This window comes from Chenopodium album, chromosome 11 (assembly GCF_948465745.1).
Source record: "Chenopodium album chromosome 11, dcCheAlbu1.1, whole genome shotgun sequence".
Taxonomy (NCBI): Eukaryota; Viridiplantae; Streptophyta; class Magnoliopsida; order Caryophyllales; family Amaranthaceae; genus Chenopodium; species Chenopodium album.
Genome location: NC_137844.1, coordinates 38,717,911 through 38,742,967, shown reverse-complemented (window position 1 = coordinate 38,742,967; position 25,057 = coordinate 38,717,911). Strand labels below are relative to the sequence as shown.

The 25,057-nt window shown below is 37.8% G+C and overlaps 1 non-coding gene across 1 annotated transcript; it reads left to right on the top strand.

Moving 5' to 3' along the window:
• Positions 1 to 21,467: 21,467 nt before the first annotated feature.
• On the top strand, positions 21,468 to 21,573 carry LOC145569684 (small nucleolar RNA R71). The gene has a single exon (XR_014096240.1). It is a non-coding gene; the product is annotated as a small nucleolar RNA R71 (small nucleolar RNA).
• The last annotated feature ends 3,484 nt before the right edge of the window (positions 21,574 to 25,057 follow it).

Sequence of the window (25,057 nt, the reverse complement as noted above, 5' to 3'; positions counted from 1 at the left end):
AGCGAGCGTTGTCGAAGATTGCTCATCTCGTGCTATCTTCTCAAATCAAGTGATAACCTTCACAATCTTAGTGAAAGCTATCAAAGATCGCTTCATCTTGAATCGTTCTTCTCAATAATAACCTCCCCAATCATAGTGAAAGCTATTGAAGGTCGCTTCATCTCAAACCGTCCTTCTTAAATCCAAGTAATAGACTTTTTTCAATCATAAAGCCCCCTGTTGAAGGCTCCGTCATCTCGAATCTTCAAATCTTCTTCCATCCTAGGAATTGAAATTGTTGTGAACCGTTATTTTGGTGCTTGCGATGAGCCAATGCTTAGGCGCTTTAAGCTAAGTGAGACAATCTTTTGTCAGGTCGATCACTTATTGTTGATTGTAATCGAGCCGATTACTAAATCATGTCAAATTTCTTATAGGGGCTAACTGGCGTACCAAGGAACCCAAACTTGTTGAGCCAGGTCTATATGACCACATCATGAAGCCACGTGACCTGTCGTTGCACCAGCGCAAGCCAAAACCTTCTATCGCCGCGATATCGTTCTATCGCCAGGCGACAAACCTTGTCGTTTGGCGACAGATTTCTTTTTCATTTCTACCGCTGCTGATGCTGTTCATTGCTCGGTTTCGCTCCGAACTTTCAATTTAGTCGTTTCCTTACGACCAAATCTGCTCAAATCTTTTACAAATTAAGGCTCTTCATCTCCATATAATTTTGCTCAAACTTCTCTCATCTTGAAAGAATCTCATATATCTATACTCGCGGTTTTTCGAAAAAATCCGGAAACATTCTTGCTCGCTGGAATGTACCTGCATCTATATTTATGACTATAGGACTTTGCTCATCTTTTATTATCTTAGGGTTGACCTAAGGCTTAGTGTTGCTTGACTCATTGATTTGACATGACTTAACTCAAATCGTTTGACACATGTGTTAGCTAGACTCCACTCGATGTGATATGACACGACATGACTCAATGTATATGACTCGTGTGTGATGTGCGACTCGAAAATGCAAAAAAGCAAAAATTTTCCGTCATTTTTGTGGAGGGTACCGACTTTCTCCCGAAAAAGAAAGACGTGAAAAAGAATCGAAGTGTTTGATGGTGCATGTTGAATGAGCTTAATCAAGTATATGCATTCAATATTGTCCCTCAAGTTGCAAGGATTAATTCCTCCTAAACTATCTTAGTTGACTCGATTATGAAAGTATTTGGGTAACTTAGGCACGGAGGCTAAGCACTTCATACTTTGATACAATGATGATTATAAGTGATGAGTGATGTGTCAAAGCATGCTTCAACATTATGCTAAGAATTCATGACAAAGGGTTTCTAATTGGAAGTCTATTTAGTCATGTATCTGTGAAGTGTGTGAAAGTGACACTAAAGTTAGGCTACAAAGGCTAAAAGTATGGAGAAGTATTATTTGATAAGAGTTAAATAATGATGACTCTTAGGCTAGGTAGGCTAATGATGTAAGGATCAAGCCCCCAAGTCTAGCTCTAAGTAAATAGGGATGAGCATTGGAAATCCCTTGATATGATCATGGTGTAAGTGTGTGAATGTGAAAATGAATGCATTTTTATTATGGCCGCACCTCATTGTGAGGTTGCCTACGTATCCGTTAGGAATCAGGCCAAACATAGCTCTAGCCGAACCTCGCACAAGTGTGTGTATACCTCAAAAAGGTCTTTTAAGGGTTGTAACGTGGTTAGGCTAAAGGTTAAAGAAAGAAGGGGATAAAGGCTCAAGACCCTAGATAAGCCCCCAAGGTGTGCAACCTTGCTTTTGAATCTTTGTATTTTTTTATGCTTGAGGTTTCTCATTTTTGAGCTTTCTTCTTTTTTTTTGTTTTTGCTCTTCTATTTTACTTTTGCATTTTTTTTATTTTTATAAGTGTGGGCAATCCCGATCATGCGGTCTATCACTCACTTGGCATTCATGTTTCTCAGGCACGGTACCGAGCACTCGATAAGAGACGCAATCTGAGACACATTCTTATCAAAGATATTTTCATATCAAAGACATTGGAACACTTGCCCTTTTGTACACTTTTATTCATTTTTGGTTATTTTTATTTTATTTTTTTTGAGATCACTCAAGCTTTCATATTTGAAACTTGCATAAGTTACACACCATCCCATCCCAAGGTTAGTAGATGTGGGTTGAAAAAATGAAAGGTCTATCGTTAGACGAGGCTCAAAGTGGTTTGTCAAGAAAAGAATTTATATATTTAAAGGGTGAAGATGATATGACATGGCTACAAGGGGTGCCTCTAATCATGGGTATACCTTGTGCTTAATTCGACATGTTTTTTTTTTTTTTTTTTTTTTTTTTTTTTTTTTGACAATGCGATGATCATATGCAAGGAATAAAATGCTCATTTTATTAAAAGGGAAAAAGGAAAAACCTATGTAATAAATCTAAGGTAGACAAAGGGTGCCTATGCTAGACTTATTGGGGAAAGGTTTGAAAAAAGAAGAAGAAAGCATGAAATCTTAGTGAGAAGCTTGCCTTGTATTTTGTCTCATCATTACTCCTTTTTTTATTATTATTATTGTCAATCACATAACTCCAACTCGATTCAACATGCATAGATGGGAAGAGATCATGAAAGAATGAAGGGAGTGATATATGTGGAGAAAGTATGTAGTGAGTGGAAAGATGATGTGGATGGAGAAATATGGAAGAAAGTATGTGGAGAATAGGAAGAAGATGTAGATGGAGAAATATGGAAGAATTAAGAATAGAATGGACCCCCAACTCAAATGACGGAAGAACGACTCATGCATGGACCTAAGACATGGTCACGGTGACATGTACAAAGTGTGTGCTAAGACTAATGAGTTTAGGTGACATGTTAAGACTTGTGTCATGACCATGTGGCTAGACTATGTGACTAGACTTAAGCAAAGACTAAATTAAGACTTCACGTATGTGCATTAAACTGGACAGGCTGTGGTATTTTAGTCATAACTTTTAATCTGTGACTCTGACCAACGCCAAATTAAAGATAAAACCCAGGGCTACAGATCCATAGGTTGTACGACTCATGGTTCTTCCTAGAACTCCGGCTATGACCAAAACACGTTGACGCATGTACAGTATACGGGAATAAAAATCCGGGTTGACTAAAAGGAACTATGACTCGATTTTAGGCCATTTTTTTAGTTCAAATTAATTAATTAATTAATTAAACAAAGTCTTTGACTCTTAGTGTATGACCATTGGACTTTAAGTGCCTAAACTCAATTAAAGACTTAAACATGGTTTGAACCATTAAAAAAATGATAAACTGATTAGTAGACTGTTAATTAAACTCGTCGTGATGACTCGAGCAAAAGAACTGGACTGTCGCTAAAAACAACAGGACTGTCGCTACGGTTTAGAGCCTGTCGCCAAACGACAAAACTGTCGCCAGGCGACAGACGCTAAACTGCAGCGCCACAGTCCAAATTCCTGCGCCATTGCTGGAACATTAATCTGGACTGTTTCCAGTAATTTTACTCTAAATGGACATGCCTAAAGTCGTACTAGGTCGAATCGATCAAATTATTAGCCTTTAATTAATTCAAAATTAATTAATTAATTAGACAAAGTCCTTTTAGTCATTAGTCAATTTATTTAGTCTTTAACACAAGTCAAACAAACGGTTAGCACATATAATAAATACAAGCAAGGGTGCACAAGTAGTTCACATAGTCACAAGATGAGTTTGCAACCTAACCATGGGTCTAGTTCTCTAAAGTTCGAGGATATGGGTTAAGTCAAAAAAGGTCCATGGTTAAGAATCCATATGCATTGCACACAAGCCTACCGGGAGGGTTGGAGCGAATGGACAGGATTCCGCGAGTGCGAGATGAAATCGGACTCGACTCCATGGTTTGGTGGATTCACAAACATTACACGTACCCAAATCTGAACTTTGCACATGATCGTGGGATATTCCATTTGGCAGGTGAAGCAGGAACCCCCAGAGGGTTATATCCATATGTAGAACACATATGGGTTCAGAAAAGTGAGAAAATGACTCAATCAATAAGCAAAATCAAGCCAACAATGCTAGAAATGGTCAAAACAAGAAGGCAGACCCCTGGCTCGGTATTGGAAGAACTTGGCGCCAGACTACAGGGACTGTCGCAGCAAAAAAGCTTATGTCGCCAGGCGACAGAAACTTTTTACGGGCGACAAGCCCTGTTTTCTAGACGCTAGTTCCTACATGCCTTGGTAAGTTTCTGTGTTCTTCGAATTTTCCAGATTTCGCATCATCTTTTCGATTCTAGTCATGAAAGATATTTCTCAAATTTCCTACGTGTAAAATTCCTATGGATTGACTCATGGGGTGCTCCCATGAGGACCTTTTAATGCATATGACAATAATGTTAATCAAATCACGCACATGAAATACTTAGAATTTTTCAAGTCTCATCCGCTCATTCTAAATAATTGCCAAAATTAAATAAATTTCAGGAATATAAATAGAAATCCTCCCCAGTGGAGTCGCCAAAAACTGTAGGGAATATTTCAAGCATTATGATAACCCCAAACTTGAACCCCACTGTGATCATACACTAAAGTACGGTGGCGTTCCAAAGGGAAAGACAAAGCGCAAAAAGAGTCGCCAACAAGTTTTAGGAACTTGTAAACCCAAAAGACAATCCAAAAGGACCATCAACTACTCCATAAGGTCTTGAACCAAATAGGGTCCGGGGATGAGGGTACGAATCCAATCTACAAAAGAAAGGACCCGCCCTATAAAATAGGCCTCTACTTTGTTCTGCTCGTATTCATGTGCGCTTTTCGAATAACATACAAACACTATATTAATCCTACCCTGTTTATCTATGTTGGTTGAATATTAATGCACAAATAATACTATTATTGGCGATCACTTGACTTAAAATCACATTAGCCTAAACCAAATTAATAATTATCTTATTAAGCGTGATTTCAAGTACAAATTCCCTTTAACAATCATAAAAGGTGTGATCAAGCAATAACAATAAAACATAAAGCAACATAATAAACAATAATAATAATCATGATAAGGCATAATAAAGCTTAATAATAATAGCAAGATCCTAGGCATGATACTAACAAGATTAATAACAAACCCTAGCATGTCACTAAACAATAAAGATCAAAGCTTTAAACCTAACATGGTACTAACATGATATTAGAAAAGATTAAAAGCATCCTAACATGATACTAGAAAGCATAAAATAACATCCTAACATGATACTAGAAAGCATTAAAAGCATCCTAACATGATACTAGGAATCAACAATAATAAGCATGCAATCTACATTGTGAAAGAAATAGAGAGTAAGCTAATCTACTTACTTTGAAGCCTCGTACCTCTTTCTAATAACAAAATACACAAGTTAGTAAACTTCAATGAAAATAATAGAGAATAATTAAAGAATTAAAGAATTAAATTAAATAAAGTTTAGACTAGTTTTGGACCAAACCCTCAGAAATTATCAACCTTGCACGTCTAGGGCGAAGGCAACTTCGAACATGGCTAAGAGACTCTAAGTCTTGTGAATGCGGAATATTGTGTTTTGAAAAAAAGCTAGTTTAGAAATAGGGAGAATAGAGAGAATTAAGAATATTGTTTGTAGAGGATGCTGAATGATTTTCGAAAACAGGAATTCGGACGCTATTTATAATGAAAATAATCCGGAAAAACATAGAATTTGATAAGGAATAAAACTCCACGCTGTTGCCAGGAATTAACTCTGTCGCGCGGCGACAGACTTGTCGTTTGGCGTTAGCCTGTATTAGCGCGTTTTTCTTCACGCGGAATCCGATCTTTAATCAACTTGATCTACGGAATCCGTACAGAAGATAAAATATATTTTTAAGATAATAAAACCATATTTTATTCCAAATAAAAATCTTTTAAAAATAATTAATTATTGAATCTAACAATATTAGAATTAAAAAGAACTTTCTAGAAACTTCTAGAAAACTATAAGTAATCCTAATAATTTTAGGAATAATAATTAATATTGGGCCCTCCTCTAGATCATTGGGCCGTATTAAAATAAATAACTGGGCCCAGTTTAGTATTTTGGCCATAACTTCCTCAATATTCATCGGAATCGGGCTTATAATATATCGTTGGAAAGGTCTCTTCGAGCCCCATCCATCTACACCATTATTGGACCCTTATCATGGACCAAAATAAACTGAAATGGACGTTTTCAAATAAATAAGGTCATTTTCAAAAACAGAGAGAGAAGAATTTAATAAAAACTAACCGCAACACTTGACTTTCAAACCACTTTCACCTAATTCGATAATAACACAACGTGCAAGGCATTCATCACTGGATTTGGTTTTGGGGAGACACAAATGGGTGTCTACAGTTAAAAACCAGGCGGATAAAGACTTGAACAAAAAAAAAAAAAAAAAAAAAAGACGAATGTAAAGTTGTTCAAGGTTAAGTCTATACCTCACAAGGATTCCCTAGAATGCCATCTAAGTCTAGGGTGCCGACTCCTCTGACGGATGCTTTATCATCCGGATCAATCGCCCTCAGCATGGACTTGGCCATTTGAACTACAGTCGGCCTCTGTACAGGAACTGCAAAAAAAAAAAAAAAAAGTTAGAAAAAGGTTCAAGTATGGATAACTTGGAGAAAAAGAAAGGGGGGACGAATGGTCTTTACTGTCGTCCTCTTTTTCCTCCTCTTCCCCCAGAATCCTCTTCTCACCGGCAGAAGAGGCGGGCCTTTTCCCCAAAAACCTCTCCTTACAGGAAGAAGAGGGGGGCTTTTCCCCCAGAAACCTCTTCTCACCGGTAGAGGCGTCTGGGGCTCTCTTGGGCTTGTGAGCAATGTGCGTCCGGCCGCCCTTGCCGGATGCGCTCACATCACCCGCCCTAGTTTTTTGGAGCTTAGGGTCGGATGGTTTTGATGGGGACTTGGAGGAGGTACCCTGCATCAATAAAGACAAAACACAAAGTCAGAAAACATTCGGACGAACTCAGCATTAATCAGAAAAACGCTAAGTACAAAAGCCTCACCCCTGGGGTACCGACTGGTCGTTGCTCTTCCACCCTTGTAGTGGTGGCCTCCGCCCTGTTAAGGACGTTTGATCTGTATCTAGCAGCAGATATATCCGGCTTCCTGGAGGCCGAGAGCTTCTCCATTGCTTTGTCTGCGAAAAAGAACAAGTGTTAGAATCATTTAACAAGTGAAGACAAGCAAAATAAAAGTGCATATAAAACAGACGGCCGACTACCTCTCGGCATCTCAGTACTTAGCCCACAAGCGGCCAAGAACGTCCCTTCCTCAAACCATTTGTACAAAGGGAGATAGCATTGAGGGGTGACTTCCTTGTCCCCCTCATCATTCGTCCTCACGGACACGGTGAACAAACCCCGTCCATGATCTCCTCCTTTGCTCGTCTATGAAGAGCTGGCAACGCACTCCTACCTGCTAGGAGAGGTGGATCCTTGTTCCACCTGTTATACTTTTGGTTCAGGCGGCTGTCGGCGGTTTTGACTATGTAGAACTTAGTTCTCCAGTCTTTCCACTTGTTCTCTTTGCCAACAGCCATCATGTACCCCTTGCAAGTAGTCAAGGTGTACCAGCCCTCGCCACCCCTAGCAGGCGCCCTGCTAAGATAATGCATGTGGGCGAATGCTTCAAAACTCGCCTCCACCTGCAGCATCTCACAGGCAGCAACGTACCCCAGAATGTTGATCCAAGAGTTGGGTACAAGTTGCCAGATACCAAGTTGGTATCCATCCAAAATCCTCTCCACGGCCGGATGGAGAGGAAAGCGCAAGCCAGCCTGGAAGGCCGCCTCATAGCAACCGAATGCTCGGTCTTCGTAGCTGGCCATACCCGGCCAAGTAATGGTGTCGTCCTTATTGGGGACGCACAGAGTAAAGCCATGACCCAAAACAACCTTGTGCCTAAAACTTGCAAGGCCGGTTGCCATGGTGTTCCGCCTGCTTTGCGGAACATGATGATAGTAGGGGGCTTTCTCCAAGCGCCTGGAAGCACTCGGCTCGGCCCAAGATCCCCCCCTCTCAACTGCCAAGGACTCCTTGGCAGTATCTATTCTGGCCCTTGCCTCCCCAGAAGAAACGGAGGCATTATCTGAAGAAGATGACGAGGCCGACTCGTCATCAGAGCTAGGGGACTGCCGACTGGTGCCAGCAGGGTCCTCCCCTAGACTCTCTTCCGGCGCCTGTCCAGAAGGCCCGGGTGCATAGGTTTCATCCGCCTCCTCCAGTATCCTATCACTAGGAGTACCACTTGAAGTGGGCGAATGGTAGTAGGTGGAGGTAGGAGGAAGATAAGAAGGGCTATCAGGGTGTTCCGACACCTCACTTCGAGGCACCTTCATTGAGCCGTCTAAATAAAGAGTTGAACCATCCGACGGGAAGAAAGATCCATCGGAGTTAGGTTTTCTTGCTGTTCTTTTGGTTCTGGCCATAGTGTCCTACACAGACACAAAACCAGTCGGATTCGGAGAAGTTCGCAAAGCACAGTCGCTGGCCAAGCAGTCGGCACTACAAGTTCTAGATTCGGCCGTCCCCGGTGACCAGCTGATCACTATCCTGTGCTGTGCCGCATGCGATTGGGATACCATTTTTTCGAAAACAAAGAAAAAATGAAAAGTAAAAGAAACAGGTGTTACCTTTAGAAGAAGGGTGAGAGACGCTTGGTTGGCTGAAGAACGGTCGGACAAAGGGCCGAGTGTCGGATGCTTGAAAGAAGAGAAACACTTAGGGAATTTTGAGATTCTTAAGGTCAAAAAGTCCAAGATTCTCCAAAGATTCGCAAAGGTGTAAAAAATTCAGGGGGTGAAAACCTTCAATTTATAGAAGGGTTAAAAACCCTAAACTTTCCCTCCACAGTTTTTTTTTGAAATCCGACCAATCGGATGTTTACACCTGTCACAGGCAACACGTGGCAAGCGCATGTCACCTGTGAGGGGCAAATGATTTGGGTAAAAATACCCTAGGCCAGTTGGCCCAATCAGAGTCCGCCACGTGTCACTGTAAGGGGCGCCACCTTGGACCTCCCAGGGAACGACACGTGGCAGATGGGTAAAAGGACCTGGGATTGGCGGCTTTCAGGCCCAAATCCCGAGGTCTGCAAAAGCTGCATGAATATTCCCTAGGGCACGAAACCCTAGGGAGTGCACGCTTTTCGAGAAGCCTATAAATAGGAGATGACCTCCTCATTTATGGCAACGTCTTTACGTACAACAAAACCTTTTACACTCCTTACGAGGAATATTCAGTGATTACTAATCATTGTCAGAACTGTCACTCTCAAGAGAACAGTACACCCGAGCTCGGAATCCGAGCAGATAACCTTTTCATTCCGCACCTTATTCTCCGGACTTAGACTAACTTAAGCTTCGGAGGCGGACCATCGACCCTATGGTGCTCCGTTGTTTTGCAGGTACATGCATCCAAGCGAGCATCCAGACTTAGTGTTGTAACTCTCCCAAGGGACTCAAAAAACCCCGAAACACATGTAATACCATAGCGAACCTTAAGACCATTTGGTCTTGAAAGGGCATCTCGAAGTATCCTTTCATTTGCAGCCGAGCCTTCCCAACCAGCTAAAACACAAATAAATTTCATGTCTGATGCACATACACCAAGAACATTTGTAAAATTATCATTCTTTCTAGACCGATATCTTGGCTTATCAACCGCTCGTACATTCACTTTTATGTAAGTCCCATCTAAAGCACCGACGCAATTCTATAACAAAAAAGGTATTTATGACAAGCACTAATAAAGTTTATATCTAAGGTCTTCTAGTTCAGTACTATTTTACCTCAAACCATTTCCACCTCTCATCAATAAAAGCTCTAGGGATTGGTTGAGGGGTATTTAGTAATATCCTCCCATGGTTTAAAATTGCTCTCAAGACATTATGAAAATACCTACTTATTATCTCTTAAGAACGTTGAAAATCAAAATTTATTTCCCGATTTTTCTCATCATATGCAAAAAATTGCTACCATTTCCTCCACATTCATATTTCTCGTATCTTTTAAACCACCATATTCTCGCACCAAACTACACAAAACTTTAAAACAATGTCTATCCATACGAAGTTGCTCTATACATAAGGTGTCATTCCTATGTATCATATTACTTAAGTGTTTTAAACGGATAACAGGATCAAACCAACATGGCTCCTTATATATCTTACATCTACGCTAGGCTGTAGAACAGCAAGTGCAAGGTGCCCTCTTGCACAGGGCCCCCAATTTAAGGGGGCCCAATTTTTTCCAATTATTATATAAAAAAAGGTAAATTCTCCTTGTTTATAACACCAAGCAAGCAACAGTCATCACGACTATATCACGATAATTTTTTCCTCATTATTTTCCCTCTTTATTCAACCTTCCATATTAATTTCTTCAATTTATTAAATTCCTCCCATCCTCCGTAGTTACATCAATCAATTGTATGGAAAATTGTATTGCATATTTTCCCATTCAAAGATTTTCAACAAATATTAAAAAAAAAAAAAATAAAATAAAAAAAAAAAAAAAACTTAGTCAAATTCAAGCTATTTTTATTCCATAACAATGGCAATGAGAATTCAATTTCGATCTTCCATAATTATTGTTATCAAAAGTATTTATTTTCCCGTACATATATATGGGTTATCTTCCATTCAATCATCTTCATCTATTCCCAATTGATATAAGATCAAAAACAAATTGAAGGCTTGAAGGTTTTTTTTATTTTTTTTTATTTTTTTTAGGGGAATGAATTGAAGCAATTAATTTCAGTTCTTTGCTCATCAAATGGATTTAAGGTAAACATTTGGTTTTTTTTTTTTTTTTTTTTTTCCTGGTTTTGATAATGTCATTGAAGCAATTTTTAATTCTACGAGTCTGTATATATAGTATGCAATATGTTCATCATTTCTCTATTATTTCACAAATAGCTGAATTTTTATTAAATTTGCAACTTGTATGTTACAGTTATGATGTTAATTTATTATAATTGTGATGTTATTAACATATGTGATAGTATAACTCAAAGTCTCAAATCATACAATTTTACCGAGTATAATTGTAATTCAAGCTCTAAAGTAGTAATTAATCAAGATTTAGGTAAGCTACAACTAACAACTTATATTTTTTTAGATTTAGAGCACTATTTGGTGGCTTATATGACATGGTTACCGAGTATAATTATTGTAATTATAGGAATAAAAATTATAATTTGGTTACCTCAAGTTCCTCTTGTTTAGCCTGTTGATGATGTCCCTACTCAGAATAATAATGTTGATGTTGATGATATTAATAATGTTAATGTTGATCTTGTTAGTGATATTCCTATTGCGGAGAATATTGATGATGTTGATAATATTTTTGATAATGTGCCTAGTGCTAACTGCAATGTTGATGATGTGCCTATTGAGAATGATAATAATGTTGAAAATATTGATGATATGCCTTTTGATAATGACAATGTTGATCACTATGAAACTAGTTATATGCATAATATATATGATCCTATAGTTTGGGATGGTCTTGATTCTAAAATGAATGATGTAGTAGTGAAAAATGGACCTAAAAGTGATAATTCTACTATGAAAGGTCCTAAAGATAAATCTTCAAGACGATTTACGGCTAACATGTATACTAGAGTTTATCAAACAGTGAGAAAATGTTATAGGGATTGGCTTGTTTAGTCCAAAGTGCTTATAGAGTCTTTTGTTTTTGCTGTAAAATATTTTTAAAAAAAGGGATTGGTAGAGGACACATGAAGGATTTTCAGATTGGGAGCATGTAGGCTTTAGACTTAAAGAGCATGAGACAAGCATATATCATGTTAAGAATATGACTACTTTGTATGAGTTGCGTCTAGGTTTCAAAAGAATCAAACTATTGATAAGACAACTCAAATGCTAATTGAAAAAGAAAAAGACCATTGGAAGAAAGTAATGCAAAGAATTGTTTGAATTGTCAAATTTCTTGCCAAACATAATCTAGCCTTTCGTGGTTCAAATGGGAAACTATACAAAAAAGTAATGGTAATTTTTTGGGCTTGATTGACATGTTGGCCAAGTTTGACCAAATTATTCAAGAACATGTCAAGCGTATTACTAATAATGATATTTAGTTTCATTATTTAGGTCATACAATTCAAAACGAGTTAATACTTTTGCTTGGTTCTACAATAAAAAAATGAAATCATTAAAAAGATAAAGAAAGCAAAATATTTCTCGGTAATTCTTGATTTTACTCCCGATGTTAGCCATCAAGAGCAAATGTCATTGGTATTAAGATATGTGAATGTCTCTACTTATGATATTTGCACTGAGGAATCTTTATTAAGATTTTGATTTTTGAATGTAAATGATACAACTGGCCAAGGGATTTTTGATGTTTTACAAAATGAATTGAAAAATCTTAAACTTGATATAATAGATGTGCGAGGACAAGGCTATGATAATGGATCTTATATGAACGTAAAACATCAAGGAGTTCCAAAGAAAAAATTGGATATAAATTCTATTACCTTTTATGCTCCTTGTGGTTGTTATAGTTTAAACTTGACATTATGTGATATGGCTAACACATGTAGTAAAGCTAGAGACTTTTTTGGAGTCATCCAATGTATATATATAATTTTTACCGCTTCTACTAAGAGATGACAATTCTTGAAAGACAATATAAAAGGACTAATAAGTGTCATGTATTTTGTAATTATACTTCTTAATATATAGTTGTTAATTTTTATATTTACATTAATCCATATTAATTCTTCCAATTTTATTGTAACACTAGTAATTAATTGACAAGAGGAAAATGTAGGTCGTTATCTACCTCTCCCTAGAGCCAAACCTAATTTGTAAACACTTGACCAACCTAATACAAGTATATGGTAAGTCAAGGGTCAAACCCAAAGGAATGAGTAGGAACGATGCTATAGCCTATGTCAAGCTAATTCGAAGAATATAAATGGTTGTGGTTGGTAACTAAAGTGTCAAGAAGCTAGACAAATCGAAGAATTCAATATGCTAAACACTAGGGATATAGGTTCCACATGCAAGCTCAATGATTATGCTAATTTATAGATCATTCAATCGATTCAACATCACAATGGACAAACAATAGTTGCAATCAAAGGAATCAAAAAGTTATCTCCTATAAGCCAAGCTAGGGTTCACTATGAATGGCTAACAAGGAAAATCACAATCAAATTCAATCAATTAAAGCAATTCTTAAATCAAGGGTTCATGTCATTGAAATTTGCAATGCAATCTAGATTAATATTATAGGTTGATCACTCCTAGTTTAATTAATCACATGCACAACTCTGTCAACCAATTTAATTGCAACAATCCAATCAATTTAGTATCATCAACTAGCAAAAATAATCAATCAAGCATGCTTCCCCTTCTCCCTAGCAACTAATCTACTCACTAATCATGGTGAAATTAAGGAACAAAACAAATTCAATCAAATTCATATTCATTTAAAGCTTAATCAAAATAAAATCAATCAATCAACAAATTCTAGAGCAAGGAATGTAATCTTAATCAATATTCAAGAAACTAGAAAGAATTGCATTAAAAGTAAATCAAAGGAAAGAAATCTTACAAACTTTCATTGAATTGAAGAAGGAATTTCAAGATCCAATTGAAATCTAAGATCAAATTCGAGTACAAAAAAGTAAATCTTAAGCTTCTCTCTCTACTTTCTCTCTACTATTTCTGGAAAATTATATCTAAAGTACAAAAATCAAGTCGTCCGAAAAAAAGAAAGTTAAAAGCTATAAATAGAAAAATTTGAGCGAAGGAGGCTGCACAGGGCCGTGCGCACGCACCCAACAGCCGCGCGCGCGCACAGCTGGGTCTGCGCGCACGCACCCCTATGCCGCGCGCGCGCACCCCTGTGTGGTGCACGAGGCCTTGGCTCCTTCGCTTGCTCGATCAAACTCCGCGCTCCCGAGCATCCCTATCATCAGTGCACTCGAGGTGATGCTCGTGAGAAGGGCATCAACTTTAACCTCCAAGTGCTTGAATATTCTAAGCTAAAGCGTTGCTTCCAAGGTTCTTATGCTTGCAGAGCTTGCTTGAATTGCATGATTGGATTCCCGAACTTCGCTCAATCAAACTCCTTGAATGCGCTCGAGCTTCCTCCTTGATAATTAAATCCCGGGAAACTCGACACACCTACAAAACAAGTCAAATAAACGTAGAAGCGGGAGAAATAGCCGAGAAATGCATAAAATAGAAAGAAAGCCATTAAGAGCACGCATTTCTCTAAACTAACACACAAACACGCAAATCAAGCATTATTCCCTAAAAATTCGACATAAAAGACTAAAAATGAGCACAAAACTATAGAGAAAAATCTAGCCTAAGGGTGTCATAAGTGACACTCATCAAATTCCCCCAAGCTAGATTTTTGCTCGTCCTCGAGCAAAACAAAAATCAAACTTACAAGGAAAATGATGACATTATTTAGATAAACAAGAAACAAGAAAAACAAGAGAAAAGAAGAATGTACACTAACTCACTTTCGTAGGAATCACAGTCAATTTTAGCAACTAAAGACAAGCCATTTAAAACCCTAGATCGCCCTAGAGGATGAGTGATGCTCTTGTAAAGGTTTCCTAAGAGGTTAACCTATAACTCTCTTTATTAAAAAGGGAGGCAAAGCATAAGAAAAGAAAAGAGAAATTTTGAAACCCTTGGAAAGAAAAGAAATGCTTATACAATGGACTTTTTCACATGATCAAAACACGAAAGAATATCAAACTTTCTAAAACAACAATGGTAAGCACGTTTTAAGATATCGAGGGTTGATTGAAACATAGGGCATGCTAGCTATAGAGAACTACCAAAACGCAATTCACCTTCATCTAAAAACAATTTTAGCACATATTCCCTTTTGGCTTTAAATCCTCTTTTAGTGAGCGTCTCTATAGTTCCTCGAAGGAACCGGAAAATTAATAGATTTTGAGGTTTTCTCGACATCTTGACTTTGCATTCCCTCTCCTTACGCTTTAATTCATAATGCCCTCCCTTGGTATATGACTCAACCACTAGATCAAAAGGTCTTTCCCAAAGGTTGTAATGTAAGGGCAAAAGGGTAAGGGTAGGCTTAAAATTTAGAATTTGGTGGTACACCTAAGTTGTGAAGCAAGATTGGCCAAATCTCAACGCCAAAACAAAGTGATCACCAAACAAAAACAAACTAACACCCCCAAGCTTATTCGAAGCTATAACCACAATCATATATACAAAAAGCGTAAGACGCTTCTCCCCCCCCCCCCCCCCCAAGCTAGGAAATATCATTGTCCTCAATGCTTAAAACAAAGGGGGAAACGAATACATCAAAATATTTTTGAACTATTCCATTTCCACTTTTTTTGCCAAAGCTTAAAAAGAAATGCTTTGCTTTTTCTCAACTTTTCACGTTCCACTTTATTCAATGTCCTTGCCTTTTTAAACTTTGGACGACTTTTTCATTTATTACATTGAATGTCCTTGCCTTTTGTAACTTTGGACGGCTTTTTTATTTATTAATTTGCCATTATTCACAAAGATACAAATAACATGCTTGGTTACAAAGAAGAACCAATAACCAAACTCATACACCACAAACTCCAAGAACATGGCCATTTGCTTCACAAAAACCAAAAATGGAACAAAAAGAAACAAGAGGCACAAAGAACTAAAGATGTGGCTAGAAAAGAAGGGAAAAGGCTCAAATGGTTAGCAAGGAGGCAAATATGATCCCAAGAACTAGAAATAAAGAAGATCGACCTAGAAAAGAAAACTTACCACCCCGAAAACATGCCTTTATCCTCCCTAGAAGGTTCGGTCTCGTGTTCGAGAATTATGAGTCAAGTTTCAAGATTAGGTCCGCAAAAGTCAAGGATCCATGCCGCTCATACAAGTAGTTGAAGAAGGCTTGAAAAAAAAGAAACCTCATAAGGTTGTGACAAAAACTCACTAAAAGCATCAAATCCCCCTAAGGGGAACAATTGCGAGTTTTTGAAAATAAGAGAATCCGGCTTCAAGATCCCAATAGTTCTAGTCAACTTCCTTAGCATGTTCTATCCTAAAGTCAACCAAAGATACTCTCAAACCGTGCAAACCATTGTGTTTAGGAAGAACAATAGCCAAAGTGCGAGCTCAAGTGGTGCTAAGTCCAAAGTAAAAGCAAAATTATGAAGAAAGAAAAGCAATTCCTCAAAAACATTTTATTCATATTTACAAAAACAAGTTTTTTGGTGTTTAATATTTTTTATTTTTTAATTTTACTCTTCTGATTTTTTTTTTCAAAGGAAAGTATAAAATCAAAATGTAAGAAAGCAAAGTGTAAAAAGGAAAATAGAAAAAGATGGAAAAGGGAAACAAAAAGAAAAAGAAAAACATAAGAAAATAGAAGTAGAAATGCAACAAGGAAGTCATGCGAACACACATAAGTCCCAATCGAAAAACAAGTGAACATTCGGCTACAATGCCAATGTTCCCAAACACACTAAGGTGTTAGAAAGCAAACATCCTCGAACCGTTCAACTTCTCCTAAGTCTAAACCTAAACTAAGCATCCAAGAGAAGAAAATAAAAAGAAAAACAGAAGGATCTCACCAGGCGTCGAAGCTATGCTTCATTTAAACAAAGTGAAAGAGCGCCTTTGTGAAGCATTAATGTCCAAAGCATAAGTGACGAAACAAAGTAAGAAATAATATAGACTATATACAAACAAGATTGTTAGTAACTTCATTACAAAAGAAAAGGAGAATATAAAAGATAAAATGTATGAAAATAAAGAAAAAGTAATATATGATAGTATCAGGAATAGGGTCAGCAATGAAACAGGGAGCAGAGTCATCAGCAGAAGCAGAGTCAGGAAAAAAGATATAAAGCAATCATCATCAGGAATCATAATCACAGAGAAACAGAGGTACACAGCAGACAACGATCAGCAGAACAAACAACAATATTTGAGGCTTATATTTCCGCTCATCAGAGATACGCCGCCACCACCTGAGTTCATCATATTCATGGTTGCTAGACATTTTTCCATTGGCTGGATAGACAATATGGTCTTCATTAACGGCCCAAGGAAACCGAAAGTAGGAACAAAGTTGCGACTCCGACAACCGATGATCATTATTGAAAAGTTGAAAGGTCAAAGTTCTCGAAGAGTCACCGCTTGACTCTCGGACCACTTCAAGGGACGATAGAAACTTATACGTCACCCTAGCATAGGTAGGGGCGCTCAAATCCAAGAACTCTAGGAGACCAAGGTTCCTGGCTAGGTAGCAAACGTCATCATCTATTCCTAGTAACTTGGTTGTTGTTTGATCTTAGAATCTTGTTGACTTGAGCTTTCGCTTGGATAGTTGCTTGAGCCTATCCTAATGTAATTCCTTAGAGAATTCAATGCCGTATCTCTCTAACACCTCGGGGGGAGGTGGAACAACGTGCCTAGCTTTGTATAAACTTGTTCTAGCACGCTTCTTATGACGGATAGGAGCTATCTACAAGAAGCAAAGCAATTCATGAGCAATTCTTTAAAATTATCATTGTTCAAGAATATTCTAAAGAAATTGCGATAAAGTCAAGCACAAATATTATTCAATCAAAAATGAAACAAGAAATGGTCACACATGAACAATGCCATGAATATTGAGACATAAGCTTGAAGCAACTATTCATGAATTAAAGGCAAAATTGGACACAAGAGACCAAATCATGAATCATTATGAGCAAATTAATCTCAAAACATTGAATCATCAAAGAAATAAAACTATCATATAGAATACCCATGAGAGAGAAAATGACCAACAATGGTGAATCAAGGATTCAAGCAAGGTATACAAATTCATCATGAAAAAGCTTCAATTTAACATCCAATAACATCATTCAACACAAATTACAAGTTAAAAGAACCAACAATGGAGTTCTACCATGAAAACAAAAACAAGGATTACAAGCTTCAAAAATGAGGAAGAAGATGACTAGAAAGTGAGAAATTATACCTCAATAAAGCTTAGAATTACTTGCAAATTGCACAATTGATGAATATAGAACAATTAGAACAACCAAAGTGAAGATTCAAGCACCAAAACAAATCCTCAAAAATTCTAATTTAGCCCCAAATTTTCAAAAATAAAATCGAAAATTTTAGATTTTTTTATTTTATTTTAAAGATTTGAAATGAGGTTAATGTAATTTGTGATGAATTGATCGATAATAAAAAGGATGAATGGGCTTGAGTTTTCAAAGAGATTTAGGGGGTTTGAAGGCAATGAAAGAGTAGAAGAATGAAGGGGAGTTCGAGGAGAGAGAATGGAGTGAAATAAGGGGGTGAACTAGGGAGAAAGGGCACGAAACAGGGGGGCTGCTGTCGATGGTGCGTGCGCACAAAGGGGTTGGTGCGTACGCACCAGCGACGGCAAGAGGGGGGCTTTGCAGCGAGTTCGGGGCTGCAACATTGGCCAATAACGCTGCCTACCTGGTGCGTGCGCACAGCAAGGAGGTGCGTGCGCACCAGGTAGGGGCTGGGGGGCTGATTCTCGCTTGAGACGCACCAAAAGCAGGCCAAAAAATCTGACCCTCTTAGTGCGCGCGCACAGGGATGTTGGTGCGTGCGCACCAAGGGGGTTCAAAAACCGTCAAATTTCAATAACATGAGCTAAGATATCTGACCCTTTTGGTGCGTGCGCGCAGACCCAACTGTGCGCGCGCGCGGTTGTTGGGTGCGTGCGCACTAAGCAAGAAAATTTCGGCCATGAAAATACTCTCTTATTTGCATTAACGAGATAGTTGAAAACTCACTCGAAAAAGAATAGAAAATCAATGAAAATGCAAACACGGGAGCATAAAACCCCAACAAGCTTCTTCACCTTAGCTTAACCAAACCTCGAGAAACCTTGAATTAACACCGAAATAGTTCGAAATTTTCATCGATCCAATCTCATGGCACCTAAAATCAAGAAAACAAAGAAGAATAAGATAAATTCTCAAAAATAAAAGAGATATTGAAAAATGAAAAATCAAAAGAAAAGGGTTAGAAAACCGGGTTGCCTCCCAGGAAGCGCTTGTTTAACGTCATTAGCTCGACCCTTCTTCCAAATCATGGAGGGTCGAAGAAAACCACCTTATTTAAAGTGATAGAGGGGACAAACTCTTCCTCAATTCTTAGAAACTTCACATCGTTGCTTGATGAACTCTCACTTGATAAAACTTTCGAAACAAGCTTATGTTGCTTCAACTTCATTTTCTTCTTTCTAAAGCTTTCTTTTTCTTCTTTTTCTTCTTACTCCTACTAATGGACGGCTTCTCACCATCAACACACTTGGAGTCAACCTCGTCTTCTTGAGGGTAGAGCTCAAACCATAGAGGAATAATCAATCACTTCCTCATCCTTAAGCTTCAAAGGCACCTTGTTCTCTTCACTAACCTTCTGGCATTCAACACTCAAAGGCACATCATCAAAAACCTCAAGAACTTTGTTAGTAGAAGAAACAATCATACAAACATTATCGTTGGGTTGAGGGGAATTTACACACATAATTCCATTTACAAGAGACAAAGATTCATGCATCGGCTTAAGCTCAAAACTAGCCTAATCATTACCAACTCTCAAAGTAATAAGACCTCCTTTCACATCTATCAAAGCTCCCGAAGTATCTAAGAAAGTTCTCCCAAGAATGATAGGTATGTTATCATCTTCCGCTATCTCTAGCACAATAAAATCAACCGGAATGGTGAACTCTCCTATCTTGAGGGGAACATCTTCAACTCTTCCCTTTGGAAACTTAATAGATCGATCAGCTAATTGCAAAGTCATGTTAGTTGGAAGAAGCTCACCTAGCTTAAGCTTCCTAAAGACCGAATAAGGCATGATACTCACACTAGCACCAAGATCACAAAGAGCATTTTGGAACAATTTTCCATTGATTTTGCAAGGAATGGTGAAATTACTCGAATCTTTCATTTTCTTAGGTAAGTCATTATGAATCAAAGCACTACAACATTCCCCAACCTCCACCGAATCTATCTCATTACACTCTCTCTTGCCACTCAAGAGTTCCTTAAGGAACTTAGAGTATCTAGGCATTAGGGTCATGGCTTCGGTAAAAAGGATTAAAAGATGAACTTCCTTAAACATATCAAGAAATCTCCCAAATTGTTCATCAAGCTTGTTTTTCAAAAACTTTTGGGGATATGGAAGTTTGGGCTTGATCACCTCCTCTTGAACTTTTTCATCACTCTTCTTTTCCTTTTTGGTTTCCTTACTCACCTTGTTTAACACATTACTCTCTTTTTCCTCACTTGAATCACTCATCTTCTCCTTCTCTTGACTCCTATTAGAAACTCTCTCCTCTAGCACTTTGCCACTTCTAGTGGTGATAGAATAGACCGGTTTCTTGGGGTCAAGACCTTGAGAGGGTAGAGAAGAAGGGCTAGAATTCTCTTTCAAGGTATTGGCTAGTTGAGTGATTTAGGTCTCTAACATCTTGTTATGAGTCATCACTTCATTGAATTTCTTATCACTAACCGCCATGTAGGTGTTCAACAACTTGATTTGATTCTCATTGACTTCCTCTAAATTAGTCCTGGAAGAAGAAGAAGAAGAAGAAGAAGAATGAACATAGGAATTATCATCTTGGGTCTTTGGAGCAAATTCGAGTGGGGGACCCCGTTGAGAATTATTTTGAAAACTTCCCCTATTTTGATTGTTCCAATTACCTCTACCTTGATTATGGTTACCATAACCTTGGTTATGATTACCATAATTTTGGTTATGATTTTGGCTACTATAACCTTCGTTGTTATAGTTACCTCGGGAATTTTGGTTCCCATGGTTCCTATTACCACCACCTTGGTTGTAGTTGTCAAAATTGCCATGGTTTTTGTAATTCCTATTCCATTGACCTCTTTGATTCTCAAACCTAGAATCAGGATTATTTGACACATAGTTTACATGCTCATTCACATTTCTATCTTGATCATCATAAACATCCATACATGCATGAGAGCAACTAGAAACATCATGATCATACGACCCACAATCATCACAAAACAAGAATCCACTAAGCATGTTATTAGAAGAGGGAGGGAGTTGAGATTTAGAAGACATACCTCTCCCCTTAGATTGGGAGGGAAGACTTGAAACTTGGTAGGTAGCACTTTCCAACTTCGCCTTGATAGCGGACATCTCCTTCCCCAAGTTTGTCATTTGTGAGGATAGATTGTTGATTGCATTGAGATGATCAACCGAGTACACCGAAGAGCTACTCTTGCTAGTTGACTCTCTTTCTCCATCTTGCCAATCTCTATAATACCTCACAACGTCTTCAATTATGTCAATCCACCACTTCTTCTTCCGTTTTGTTCATGATAGGACCTCCGGCTCCTCCATCTTAACATGATTTTCCTTGAGGGCTAAGGCCTCCATAGAAGATTTGAATAATTTGGTAAGTAGGAATTCCGTGGAGAGGACACTCTCTTTGATACTCTTTGTATCTCTCCCATGCTTCATAGAGATTCTCACTAGGCTTTTTCTTGAATCCTTGAATCAAAGCTCTAGCCTTTGCCGTTTCTTTTGTGGATAAAACGGGATAGATTCTCCTTGGTCACTTCATCCCATGTCCTTAGAGAATTCGGCTTGACTTCCTTGTCTAGCCATTCCAAGGCACGCCCTATGAGCGAAAAGGGAAAAAGCTTGAGGCGGATAAATTCTTGGGAAATTCCATTCACCTTGATAGTATTGCAATACTTTTCAAACTCCTTGAGATGATTTAGCGGGCTTTTAGGCTTGGCCCCACTAAATTGTCGCCTCTCTATCAAAGTAATCATTGCCAGTCTTATTTCAAAGTCATTTGCCGGTGTTGTAGGTGGAGCAATCCCACTCTCAAATCTATATGCACCGGGAATCCCCAATTCTTTCAACACCACCCTTGGATATTCTCCCATTCTTTCTTGTTCCTCTTGTTGTGCTTCTTCTTCACTTGAAATGCTAGGGCTCAAAGATCGTCTAGCACCCCTTAACCTTGCAATAGTTCTCTCAATTTCCGGATCAAATGACACTAGTGAATGACCACGTGCTCTATGCATAAAATCTCAAAAGAAATGGTTAGTAGTGAGGCTACAAGTGTAGCCTAAAAGAAAATCTTTTTGTATTTTCAATTAAAGGTGAAATAGACTCAACAACTATAACAAATCACCAATATCATTCCCCGACAACAGCGCCATTTTGACAAGAGGAAAATGTAGGTCGTTATCTACCTCTCCCTAGAGCCAAACCTAATTTGTAAACACTTGGCCAACCTAATACAAGTATATGGTAAATCTAGGGTCGAACCCAAAGGAATGAGTAGGAACGATGCTATAGCCTATGTCAAGCTAATTCGAAGAATATAAATGGCTGTGGTTGGTAACTAAAGTGTCAAGAAGCTAGACAAATCGAAGAATTCAATATGCTAAACACTAGGGATATAGGTTCCACATGCAAGCTCAATGATTATGCTAATTTATAGATCACTCAATCGGTTCAACATCACAAGGGACAAACAATAGTTGCAATCAAAGGAATCCAAAAGCTATCTCCTATAAGCCAAGCTAGGATTCACTACGAATGGCTAACAAGGAAAATCACAATCAAATTCAATTAATTAAAGCAATTCTCAAATCAAGGGTTCATGTCATTGAAATTTGCAATGCAATCTAGATTAATCTTATAGGTTGATCACTCCTAGTCTAATTAATCACATGCACAACTCTGTCAACCAATTTAATTGCAACAATCCAATCAATTTAGTATCATCAACTAGCAAAAATAATCAATCAAGCATGCTTCCCCTTCTCCCTAGCAACTAATCTACTCACTAATCATGGTGAAATTAAGGAACAAAACAAATTCAATCAAATTCATATTCATTTAAAGCTTAATCAAAAGAAAATCAATCAATCAACAAATTCTAGAGTAAGGAATGTAATCTCAATCAAAGTTCAAGAAACTAGAAAGAATTGCATTAAAATTAAATCAAAGGAAAGAAATCTTACAAACTTTCATTGAATTGAAGAAGGAATTTCAAGATCCAATTGAAATCTAAGATCAAATTAAAGTATAAAAAAGTAAATCTTAAGCTTCTCTCTCTACTTTCTCTCTCTACTATTTCTGGAAAATTATATCTAAAGTACAAAAATCAAGTCGTCCTAAAAAAAGAATGTCAAAATCTATAAATAGAAAAATCGAGCGAAGGAGGCTGCACAGGGCCGTGCGCACGCACCCAACAGCCGCGCGCGGACAGCTGGGTCTGCGCGCACGCACCCCTATGTCGCGCGCGCGCACCCCTTTGTGGTGCACGAGGCCTTGGCTCCTTCGCTTGCTCGATCAAACTCCGCGCTCCCAAGCATCCCTATCATCAGTGCACTCGAGGTGATGCTCGTGAGAAGGGCAGCAACTTTAATCTCCAAGCGCTTGAATATCCCAAGCTAAAGCGTTGCTTCCAAGGTTCTTATGCTTGTAGAGCTAGCTTGAATTGCATGATTGGATTCCCGAACTTCGCTCAATCAAACTCCTTGAATGCGCTCGAGCTTCCTCCTTGATAATTAAATCCCGGGAAACTCGACACACCTACAAAACAATTCAAATAAACGAAGAAGCGGGAGAAATAGCCGAGAAATGCATAAAACAGAAAGAAAACCATTAAGAGCACGTATTTCTCTAAATAAACACACAAACACGCAAATCAAGCGTTATTCCCTAAAAATTCGACATAAAAGACTAAAAATGAGCACAAAACTATAGAGAAAAATCTAGCCCAAGGGTGTCATAAATGACACTCATCATTAGTATTTTTGTGCGTTTACACGTTTTATCGTAAATATCACTTTTTTTTTTATTAAAAATCTTACTAGTTACATTTATTTGGTTACTAATTGAAGAGAGGATAATGAATTCTAAGCAAAGAAATTAATGGAGTCAAGCGCTTAATCCCACTAATGCTTGTAGCCACTTTATTTCCCCCGTAAAGAAAGAGCAGCAAGAGTTAAAGGAAGATAAGGAAAAGAACTATTCTTTCCCTTATGAAGATGAAAACCCACTTCCAACAAAAGAGGAAAAATGGAAAGGAAATATTCCATTTCCTTTGGACAGCCACACGAGAAAATGAAGAAGGGAATTGCCGTAGGTGTATCTCGAGAATATCGTACCAAAAGATCCTCATCTTGGAGGGCAAGGTGGGGACTCCAATTATAAGAAGGCGCGAAATAGAGCAGTAGCAGTACCGGAGAGGAGTGAAGAACCACCTACAAAGTACGGCATCGATTCGGGGTGTAGATCGGTGATATCTTCAATGGTTTATCATAATTGGGTGATGTTCTCTTGAATTATGAGTAGCTAATTTCTCAATTTTAGGGCTTAGATGATACCCTATTAGTATGATTTTCTAATTTAATTGGTTGAGAAGTAATTCTGGTTTTATGATTGCATAACTTTAGATTAATTTGTTCAATTGTTATTTTCCAATTTACGTTGATAATAATTCTTGTAGAACTATTCATTGGCTTAATTGGTTATCTAATTTACATTTTTTTCTTGTAGTTCAAAGTGTGATGTTATGTAATGGTTATTGATTGTGATCAATTAGTTGAATAATTTATGCTTAATTTAGATATATTGTGTCACCTACTTGATTACAATATTATTTACTTTAGAGTATTCCGGGCTTGTAGTCTTGGTTGCTTAATAAAACCTATTAATTCTTATTCCAACTAAGTTATTAGTCGTACTATTGGTGGTGAATTCAATCGTCCTCGAGTTACTTTTAATTTGATTGTTCTCTGATTTTATTATTCCTGTCAACCTTATTTGTCTTATTTAATTTCTGTTTTAGTTTAGCAAAACAGCTCAATCTATTTCTCAATTAAATTAGTAGACTATAGACTATATTATTATTCAATGTTCCCTGTGGATACGATACCCTATTATTTGTCACTTACTACTAGAACTTGTACACTTGCAAGAATAGGGTTTTAAAGATCGTCTAAAATCGCTATCAAGGACTAACTAT